This window comes from Phascolarctos cinereus, unplaced genomic scaffold (genome assembly GCF_003287225.1).
Source record: "Phascolarctos cinereus isolate Bilbo 61053 unplaced genomic scaffold, phaCin_HiC Scaffold_726;HRSCAF=1367, whole genome shotgun sequence".
Classification (NCBI taxonomy): Eukaryota; Metazoa; Chordata; class Mammalia; order Diprotodontia; family Phascolarctidae; genus Phascolarctos; species Phascolarctos cinereus.
Window position 1 is genome coordinate 997,814 of NW_027556098.1, and position 10,736 is coordinate 1,008,549.

The 10,736-nt window shown below is 38.9% G+C and overlaps 1 protein-coding gene across 4 annotated transcripts in view; it reads right to left on the bottom strand.

Moving 5' to 3' along the window:
* CDKL5 (cyclin dependent kinase like 5) overlaps nt 1–10,720 on the bottom strand; it is a 261,982-nt gene extending 251,262 nt beyond the window's left edge. For 3 of the 4 annotated variants that reach the window (XM_021007396.2, XM_021007392.2, XM_021007398.2), the window contains exons 1-2: nt 10,610–10,720; nt 7,982–8,049 (exon numbers count right to left, since the gene is read on the bottom strand). The gene's annotated coding sequence lies outside the window, so the exon portion shown is untranslated. The remainder of the gene's footprint in view (nt 1–7,981; nt 8,050–10,609) is intronic. The other variant, XM_021007395.2, reaches the window with a different exon arrangement.
* Nucleotides 10,721–10,736: the final 16 nt, after the last annotated feature.

A 10,736-nucleotide genomic window follows, 5' to 3' on the forward strand; every position in this document is an offset into this window, starting at 1 on the left:
AAAGCAATTTACATTTATATATACATACCTGTGTGTGTGTGTAAAAGTATATGAATACACTTTAATACAACACACATATTTTCTTATCTGACCCTCAAAAAAAACCTCATAAGGTAGGTGATATTATTGAACTCCATTTTACAAATGAGAAAACGGAAACATAGAAGACTAAATAATTTGCCCAGTGTTAATGTAGGATTTGAATCCAGGGCTTCCTGATCCAAGTCCAACACTCTTTCTACCATGACATAACCAAGTTTAGAATTACAGCAAAGTTTAACAACCAAATCTATACCATATCTATATGTGAAATATGTTATACTTCATTTAAACCTGTTAACATGTATATGGATCATTCTATTCAGAATCTGTAATTTAGCACAGTACCATACCCCTAACTCCAAAAGGGAAAACAGGATTAACTTAACCATTAAACTTTCCAAAGCTCTAAACAACAGAAAGCAATACTAGCTCCTGCACTTCATATTTGAGCAGCAGACCTTAGAAAAGTTGCTTCCCTACTTTGGACCCCAGTTTCGTCATCCTCTGAGGATTGTTTCCATACTTCTCTCTCTACCCTCCAACATCTTTCCCCCCAAAACAAAACAAAAAACCTAGCCTTACTGACAAAAGCTTTGTGCTATCTTCTAACCTTTTTTTTAATCTAGTTCTACTACACTTCTACTAATTTTTTCAGGTTCCTTTAATATAAAATATAACTTTTAAAAAGAGGAAATCTACTTAACAATGGAGGAAGTCCTAGGGTAATGTTGACCATATTAAAGGTTGGAGGTCAAGTACCTCCAATAAACCTCATCCTCTAATACCAGTCAGGTTCCAGGGCTCCACCAATCCTCCTAGCCTTAAAGATCAGATAGGAGGATCAAGGATTCACCACCACTGCACTGCCTTATTTTTCTACCTCTGGCTCAGGAATTGATAATCAAATCAGTTTTAGCATGACTACTCTGAAAAGCCTAACTGTCAAAGAACTCCACTTGGGAGTCCTAGTGATTCTGAGCTGTAGACTGCCTAAAGTCAAGCTTCCCTCCCAGACCATCACTAATTCTCTCCTCTGCCCCTAGATATCATATCCATGTCACTTCCACATCCCTATCCTACCCTTCCATTGTGCCCATTAGAACGACCATCCCACTGTTAATGAATTACTCTTATAAGGATCACTGTGTATTCCCTCAACTTTTTAATTCTTTCACTCAGATTAGCATCCACAGAGGGCATGTGTCTACTACTTAGAAGTTTAGAGGTAACATGTGAGATGCTAAAGTTTCTAGCACTGTCACTCAATGGCATGTTGTTGTTCAGTCCATTCAGTCATGTCTGACTCCCCATAACCCCATTTGGGGTTTTCTTGGCAAAGATACTAAAGTGGATTGCCTTTCCTTTCCCCAGTAGTATAATCTCCATGAACAATCAGACTTACTTAGCTTTTAGAAAAGGTATTTACTAAGACAATACAGTAAGAAAAATTAATAGAAAACATTCTCTCCCATTCTGGAGGAGACCCCCCACACACACACACACTCTCTCACTCTGTCTTTCTGTCTCTCTCTCTCTTTCTCTCTCCTCTCCCCCACCCCTCATACTAAAAGAGTCCATGGAGAGAATGGGCTTATAGTACAATGACAGTGACACAAATGTATAGAGAACATATGTGGCAAAGAGATACCTCCCAACTCCTGGCCCTGGAAGTCTTTTTCTCCCTTCACACAGCCCAGTCATGAAGTTCCATTAGGCTACAATTCTCTATTAGGTTCCCAAGGTCAGTGACTTTCTAGAATCCTTAGCTGGCACTTCTCTCCAGCAGGAGATATACTCCATAAAACTGCTGTTCCTCAGGCGACCACCATTCTGAGACCATCTGTCCTTGTGTCTCTACGCTGGTGATATGGCCACTTTCACCGTCATCAGCCACTACAACTCCAGTGGACACTGCTATTGCCACCACCACTTCTGAATCTCTGAATCTTCTTTACTCACAGAATATACATTTGCCTAAGATCAAGAAAGACTAAACACAAAGAGACAGAGGCTGCCATGTGCTCATTGTCTCCAAGGCCAGGTAAGGAATAGGGCAAGTGACCCTTCTCCCTCTACAACTCCAGGGAAGCAATAAAAAGCAGCTCTCCTATTTCAAAGCCACCAAAGAGAGGGGGAAGAGGAAAGGGGACATGGCAGAGAGAAGTAGGTCTTCCTTCTATTTCTGTATTTTGAGTTCTATTCATCAATCCTGGAGTCACCAGATCTTCCAGCTTCCTCAGACAATTATAGAACTCATCATCATCATCATCATCATCTCCTTCTTCTTCTTCATCATCATCTTCTTCTTCTTCTTCATCATCATCATCACCATCATTCAATACAAACCTCTGAATTATCATGACTAACAAAAGGCTCATACCAAAGTTCCATGTGGTTACTGGGACTGGAACTAAGCAAGGAACATCTGCACATGTTCCAAGAACTGCCCACCAAAATCCAGTAAGCCTCCATTACAGTAAGATCTTAGATCTCAAGCTAGAAAAGAATTCAAAAGTCAGCTAGTCCCATGCCCTCATTTTTACAGATGAGGAAACTGAGGCCTAGACAGGCTGAAATGACTTATCCAAGGTCACAAAGATGATAAAGATCAGAGGTAAGATTTGAACCCAGATCCTCCTACTCCACATACAGCTCTTTCCAATAGACCACACAGCATCTCATTCACGTTAGGTCTATGCTTGGCCCCCGAAAGTTACTTTATATGTATTTTGTACTTAATTTTCTAAGTATATGTTGTCCCTTCTCCTACCCTCTCCACAGAAGGCAAGCTCCTTGAGGGCAGGATCCGTTTCATTTTCGTGTTTGTATCTGAAGTGCCTGGCACATGAATAGAAGGCACTCAATAAATGCTTGCTGAATGGAATTATTTTCATTTTCCTCCCACATGAGACCTTTAATGTGAAATATTAATAAAGTCAGTCCTACAGTTAAGTAGAACTGATAACTACTTAAATGAAAATGTTAAATTACCTGGAAAACTCACCTCAACTGCCCTATCAGTGCCTTAAATTCCTTTTCAAGTTCATATACTGCATTTCTAGTAGATGGAAAACACATTTCCAAATACCTTTTAAGATACAGATATATTACTAGAAAGGGTTACATATGTGGAAGCCTTTAGTATCCACTAATGTGTTTACATGGTTCAGCTTCCAAAGTTAGCTATCTAGCATATTAAAAAGGATATAACAAAGCCCCTAAGGGAATGAGAAACAAGAGAAATAAATTTTTATGAGAGGAGCAGGGAGCATGAAGAAGGTGTGGAACACTGGATGTATGGGATCAGAAAAGGCAGGTATTTTAAGAGGAAAAAGATAGAAGAGTCACAGAGAGCAAGCACCAAAGGCTGACTTCACCTTGGACCGGCTCTGGATTTGAGTTCAGCATATTATCATTTTTCCCCTACTCAAGTCTCAGCAAAGTTTACAAACACTGAGTTAAAGGGCCAAAAGATAGAAAATTAGAAAAAGGGGGAAATAAGCTAGCAGTCTAAGTGCAAAGCAATGCTTTCTACAAACTGGATCCACTAATGGATCACATCTGAATATTCTAAATCATCCTATGTATAGATAAAAGTAGAGCAATCATATGGGCAGAAGAAATATTTTAAGTGATCTATAGTTCCAAATACGTGGTGGTGTTTTGGGACACTGAGAAAATACTAGCATACTAGCATAGGAAAATATGAAATATAAAGTGACTAGGACAGAGCATAAAGAAAACAAAAATAAATGATTCTAGAATGCAGGTCCTGAATCTGCAACTTAAAAGTGCCTAGCCAAAGAACGTTTTGGGGTTTTTTTAAGGGCAAAAAAAGTTTGAGAAAGCCGATGAACTAATATCAAAAAGGAGCTGACAGGTTGGATCAAACACAGAACTCAAAAGAAATATCTGAGGAAGGAGGTGGTACCAATTTTTGTAGTTATTTTTTGTCTATGTGAAAAGTAGGCAATAGTGCTTTAGTAGAATCACAATTTGGAAAGCTTACCTTAAAGGGAAAATCTGAGATACAGGAAGAGCAATAATCACAGAAAGAAAAAATTTAATGAAGCTAAAGATTCCCCCAAAAAAAGATCTTACAGGGAAGTGGGAAAAGACAAATTAGAATATTCAATTCAATTCAAGAAGCATCAGCATTTATATGAGTTATTATTAAGAAGGCAAGAGTTAAAGTCAAAGATGATTATAAGGTTACAGAGGATAGTCAGAGCTAAGAAAGAAAATGTGAATAATGCTGGAGACTATGTTGTCATTACAGACATGTGTGAATGGAAAATGAGCTGGGCTGCTAAAGTAGCATGGGCAAAGAAGATGCTATGAACAGCTTTTGTGCTCCAGTGGTATCCATGAACCTCAAGAAAGACTTCCAGGATTTTGCATAGACGTCTGTTTGTTTGCAGGAGGATGTAAGCAAGAGTTGTACAAGTTGAGAAGGTAGGCACAGATAGTTTGTTATCAGCACCCTTGGATGGAACAGCCACATTAATGTATCAAGAATCAACATATTTTTGAGAAAGAGCACTATGGGTGCCACGTGTTTCTCAATATAGCATTAGCCAAAAAACACAACACATTATAATATTCCAAATACTCAAAAAAAATTTTAAATCACTAGTCACTGAAAATACTTAATCTAAAAGATTATACCTTGAGAAAAGAAAGTAAAGAAATTGAAAGATTCAAATAAATTTTAATAAACAAATATGCTGCTAAAGCATTAATACCACAGGCAAGAGATAATATGGGAGATTGAAGGAAAGCAACTGTCTTCTACATATAGTTATATACTCTCAATAGCTGCAACTGTTATCAAGAAACTAAAATTGTAAACATTAATAAAATATAAATATGTAGACAAAATCTAAGAAAACAGAGAAAAAGAAAAGAAGCCTTTAGAAAATGATTGGTTATTTCTGTAAAATAGATGGCCAGTACAATGGATGACAAGCAAATTAAGGTGTTCTGAAAAATCTGATGAAATGACTTACTGAGCCACCTAAGATCCCAATGAAACTATTTCTTTGGGCACTAGCAGATCTTCCTGGAGAAAAGTTAATTTTTTAAATGTTATTTTTTAAATATTATAAGGAGTCAAGCAGATTACTACGTAATTAATAGAGGGAAGTGACTAACATTAAGGAGGATTCTGCTTCTTGCAGAAAGTGAGATTTTAGCTGGGACTTAATGGAAGCCAGGAGACAGAGGTAAGAGAGAGAAATCCAGGCGTGGAGAACAGCCAGTGAAAACGCTAGGGGTCACGAGACAGAGTGTCATTATGTCCAAAGAACAGTAAGAAGGCCATTGCCACTGGACTGCAGACTATGTGAAGGCAAGTGAAGTCTAAGAAGACAGGAAAGGTTGGAAAGGGCTATGTTATCAAGCGCTTTAAAAGGAGTTTACTGAGTAAGAAGGTAACATGGTCAGATCGGCACTTTAAGAAGATCAATTTGAAAGCTTAATAGAGGAGAAACTTGAGAGAGGAAGATGAGCCAGAAGACTACTGCAATAATCTAGGTGTGAGGTGATGAGAGCCTGACATTTCATATTACTACAATACGACACCTCTTGTGCAGGACAAAAATGGCAGCTCACAGTTACAAAATGCTTTCCCATACATTCTCATTTAAAAATCTAAGGTTAAAAGGGTACACATCATTATCATCCCTACTTTCCAATAGTGATAAGTGAGGCCAGAGAAATAGCAAGTGGCAGCTGGTATCCCACTCACGTGAAATTCTTAGTCCAATGCTATTTCCACTACACAGCACTTCTAGATTGCACATTAACAACAGACTCACACTGATTACCAAAGTGTTTCTCTTTTCTGAACACATTCAATAATTTCCATTTAACTTCTTAGAATAGTACATGCTGATAATATCAAACTAGTGCTATGTGTCTGATTTCTTTGTGGTTAAAAATTCCAGATATGACCAACTAGAGAGAGTTAATGATTTACCTGCCTGGCACTTCAAAGGACTGTTTCCCATGGAAAGACGTCTATTAGTAAACAGTACATTTCTATAGTTTCTATGGACAGATCACCTCCAACCTATGATATTATCTCTTTAGAATGGCCTTATTGCTATTCCCTTAGGGAGGGCCCACCTACCCAAGAATTACACTGGGAGAAAGGGAAACTGCGTAAGAGAGAAGCATGATGGTTTGTGATGCCTTTCTCTCTTCCCTGCCTAATTTCCCAGTTCGGCCTGTTCCTGATGGAAGTAGAACAAAAATATCATGTGGCAGAATATTAACACGTGCCTTATTTTGACTAACAAAAATGAGCCACTTTTCATATGTAAAAACAACATAACAGAACATCATACACCTTTAGTTGTTTTTCCAGGAAGTGCTGGCTTATTTACATCAAACATCCACAAATCTAGCCTGCTTCCCCCTTACCTAAAAACAGTATGAAGTTAAGGTCTGAGTCACAGGCAACTTGTAACTGTGAAAGAGACTCCCAAAGAAGGGACTGACTATCCTTTAAGAAAGATCCACAACTAATAAAAATACCTAATAAAAATCTTTTTAAAAGGGTTTTTTTTTATATTTTAGTTTAATTCAAAGTGCTGCCAATTAACATAGGCATAGATAGGCTGGGTCTTATTAACTATCTCCTTAACAAACTATCTCCTTAACAAAACAATTCATAAATAACACTCTGGGATTTACAAAACAATTTCTATGTCTTATCTTTTAATATCAAGAAGAATTTTCCATTAATCCTATTCCAAAGTCTCCCTAGGAGATCCTACTGAGCTAAAAAGACTTAAGAGTAAATGGCAAGAATGGACCTGTCATCCAAGTAATAAGTTTTGGAGAAGCCAACACCAGGTTAGGTACAACGTTTCAGGAATTCCTGAAAACCATATATCAAGTCATTAGGATTTCAACCTTCATCCATGGAGGCCAGGCTAATGAAATCCCAGATCCCTGAAATATTAATGAATTATTGAGTTTAATGCTTAGTTGATGAATAATACTGAAATTAATTCCTAAATGTCATCAGGCTCTTTGGATATAAATGACTTTTATATAAATGGTAAGTAATTCTGAACTAAGATTTGTATTTCCACAATATTTAATGATGGTGTGTATTTAATCACAAAATAAAGTGGAAAAAAGTAACACACTTATTAAAAAAATGGAAATGTCCTTATATGATGGGAATCTGAATACCAAAAAAAAAACAAAACAAAACCATTACCTAAGATTTCTACTCTTTAGTTTAAAACAGTAAATAAATTAGAACTGCTTGAATTACAAAAGAAGGCAAAACATCTTTTAAGTGGTTCATTTTCCACAGTATCATTTTAGAGGATCTTACTGAGTCCATTATCAGAACAAGCACAAATTATCTCTCCTATATACCAAGATGTTGCTAAATGACAGCAGAAATGAAATTCTTAGAGAACCTAAGATAATCTATATTATCCAAGTAAAAAACATTTTCTGCAACTCAGTAAATGCATTTATTGTCTATCATGTTTAGCCACATTTGTATCTTATCCCCCTGCTAAAACTATAAGCTCCATAAGGCCCTGGAAAGATCTTACCTAAACTCTGTATCGCACTCTAGACAGCGTTTTGAACATAGAAGGTTCTTTAAAATATTTGCTGAATTACTAGTTAGATCACTAAACAAGGGTCACTATGTTGTATTCAAATACATGTTTATCAAAATGATATTTTAATCATTTTGACTATACACATGGATTTATAATTAAGTCATGCTTTTGTTACTCTAAGATGACAGAAATTAATGCAGCATTGGTGATGTTAGCATCCCTAATACTACCCAAAAGAAAATGATGGCAACAGACCCCAAAGTAACCAAAATGTAGAAAACCCAAATCATATTTGAACATGTTAAAAAGAACATCAATTCAAAAAGTATTTATTAAGCACTTACTTCAGGCAAGACACTACATTAGGCAACAGGGATACAACAACGAACACAGTCCCTGCCCTTCCAGGAACCTACAATACAATGGAAGATGAAGATGAAACATATATACAAATAGGAAAGAAATGTTGTTGTTTTGGGTTTTTTTTTCCAGGCAAGCGGGAGGAGGGAGTAGAAATCACAGGGATGAAAAAAGCAAAGGCATTTGAAGCTTATTTTCTCTTCTCTTGAAATTTACACAGTAAGTTAATAAATTAAATATTTAGTCAATAAACTAAAGTTAACAAATTCAGCTCTTACTAAAAAGCTCTACAGTGAACCAGTGAACATTAAAATTATCACCAAATGTTATTTTTTTTCATTGGAAGGCAATGTCTTTTCTTTAAAAAAAAAAACTATTTCCAGTGGTAACCTTACAAGGGTTTTTGGACATAATGACAAAGCTAAAAGAAAAGGAGCGGAGAAAGAAACATTGAATGAAATTTCCCCACATTCTGTTTCCTCACGCTTTCAAAAGGAAAATAATTTAAAATGGTCATCATTAAATGATGACCTCAGAGAACATTATTGGTTGAAAAAACAGTTCGACTTGCAAGCAATTATTTCTATTATTCATATAGGTGAGATCTGATGCTACCAGGGGTATTTCCTTTAAAACTCGCGAAACACTGTAAAGAACATGTACCAATTAATTAACGCCAGGAAAATTCAAGTAATGGTAAAAGAATATGTATTTAGTAATGGTAAAAGAGTATGTATCCAGAAAACATAAATAAATTACAATTCAAAGGCCAGAGCTAGAGAAAATGGGTAAATGTACCACATAAATCTAGTATAAAAAAAGAACAAGTTACCTGTAGAAAGCACTCCTGCCGATATCTTAAAATGTTCTATACGGAATTTATCATTTCTAAAATGTTAAGCCAAGAAGAGGAGTTGGCATCTACTCTCCTCATTAGGTACCTTCCTCCAATGGTGGCTTATTTTAACACTGTATGAGTTTTTCTGAGCTTTATTATTAAATACAGCTAAATGATTCCTTTTTAAGCTAGCTTTGCTTGAATGGAATAAAATGCTCAGTATACAGGACCTTAACAGTTTTGACTCTGTGCTTTTTTTCTCTCCTCTTTTTACCCAACCCCACCTCAAAAAAATCTTCCCAAATGTTCTCTTATGTGCACTTGTCAAAAGAAACACCCACTGAGAGTGTCAAAATGGTAACGCTGCTGCAGCTTTCCACACTCCCTGCTATATAGTGCCAGTGCCTAGAACACACTCCAACCTAAAAGATTCTTAGGTTCAAGTAGATATGAAGATAATCTGTTGATTAAAATACAAAGAATGTGTTAGAGGACACTGATTTGCGATTATTTAAATACTAAAACATGCTTCTACATCATAGAACTAAAGCAGGAAATGTGAGATCAAGCTGAAGATCCTTCATGTGTGTTTTAACATTACAGTGAACAGAAACCCTCATCTGTGAATTGCTTTTTTATATTGGAATGTCCAGGGTTTGCTTGTTTTTTTAATCAAAGAAGTTTAATTATTAAGCACTAACAATAGGAGCATGAAATGTGTTTAACTATGGTGGAAGAATCTATGATGTGTAAATTTTTCCCCTTAATATCTACACACACACACACACACACACACACACACACACACACACACACACACACACACATCCAGAACACCGAAAGAACTGCAAAACATTTCATTCCCATTAGGTAAAAGGAATGTTGTTTATCTTCTGCGGTTCCAGAAATTAACTTCACACCAGAAAACTTGTTAAGCAAGTAGAATAAGGGGCATCGGAAGATGCAGGGGGAGCCATCCCTCACCCATCACAAAGTCAAGGTCAGCTAAGTCAAGTTCGGCGGCTCAGAGACCATCCCACAACTGCATTCGTAGTACCACCACCAACCCCCCAGACTCCGATCTTCCTGGACTCACATCTCCAAGGCTCAGGAAGGTGGGCGAGCATCACGAGCAGGAAGCAAGCGAGAGGCAGAGGTGACAGCCCTCTCCCCGCCCCCCATCCCCTTAGGGTACCCTGCAGGAGAGGTTTCTCCGAGGAAAGCGCAGGGCAGGGGTGGGGGGGACACTTCACTAGCTGAGGAAGCTCCAATGGGGAAGGGGGCTGGAGGTGGAGATGGGGTGGGGGAGGACAGAGAAACACACACACACACACACACACACACGCACGCGCACACGCACACGCGCGCGCACACCCAAGTCACCCCACGGAGGAAAGCGCAGCCTCCACTGCTGGAGCGGACCCTGATGCGCGTCATCGGGGGGGGGGAGACAGGACTGAGCCGCCCCCCACCCAGTCAAAAAAAATGGAAAGAACCTCTCCCCTCCAGGCTCTCCCGGGAAGCCCCGGCGAGTAGGGGCAAAGGGGGAGGACACAGAAGAGGAGGAAGGGGCAGGGGCTGGGGCAGCCCCTCCCCCAGTGACACCCCCAACCTTTTACTCGCTCTAAAGCGGGCCAGGGCAGCCCCGTCACCTCCGTCCGGTGCCCGCCCACCCTCCTACCCCCCACCGAAAGGAGCCAGCGGTTCCTCTCCCACCGCGGGAGGGCCGGGGCGAGGCACCCAGGGAAAGGGGCAGGCGGCGGGACTCACTCACCCCACTATCCCGGCTCTAAGCGGGGACTCCCAGCGCTACAGCCGCCTCAGCCGTCACTGTTTTCTCTACCACAGCGGCAGTGGCAACTAATCGAATCCTCCGGCCCCGCCCTCCCGACCGGGGAACG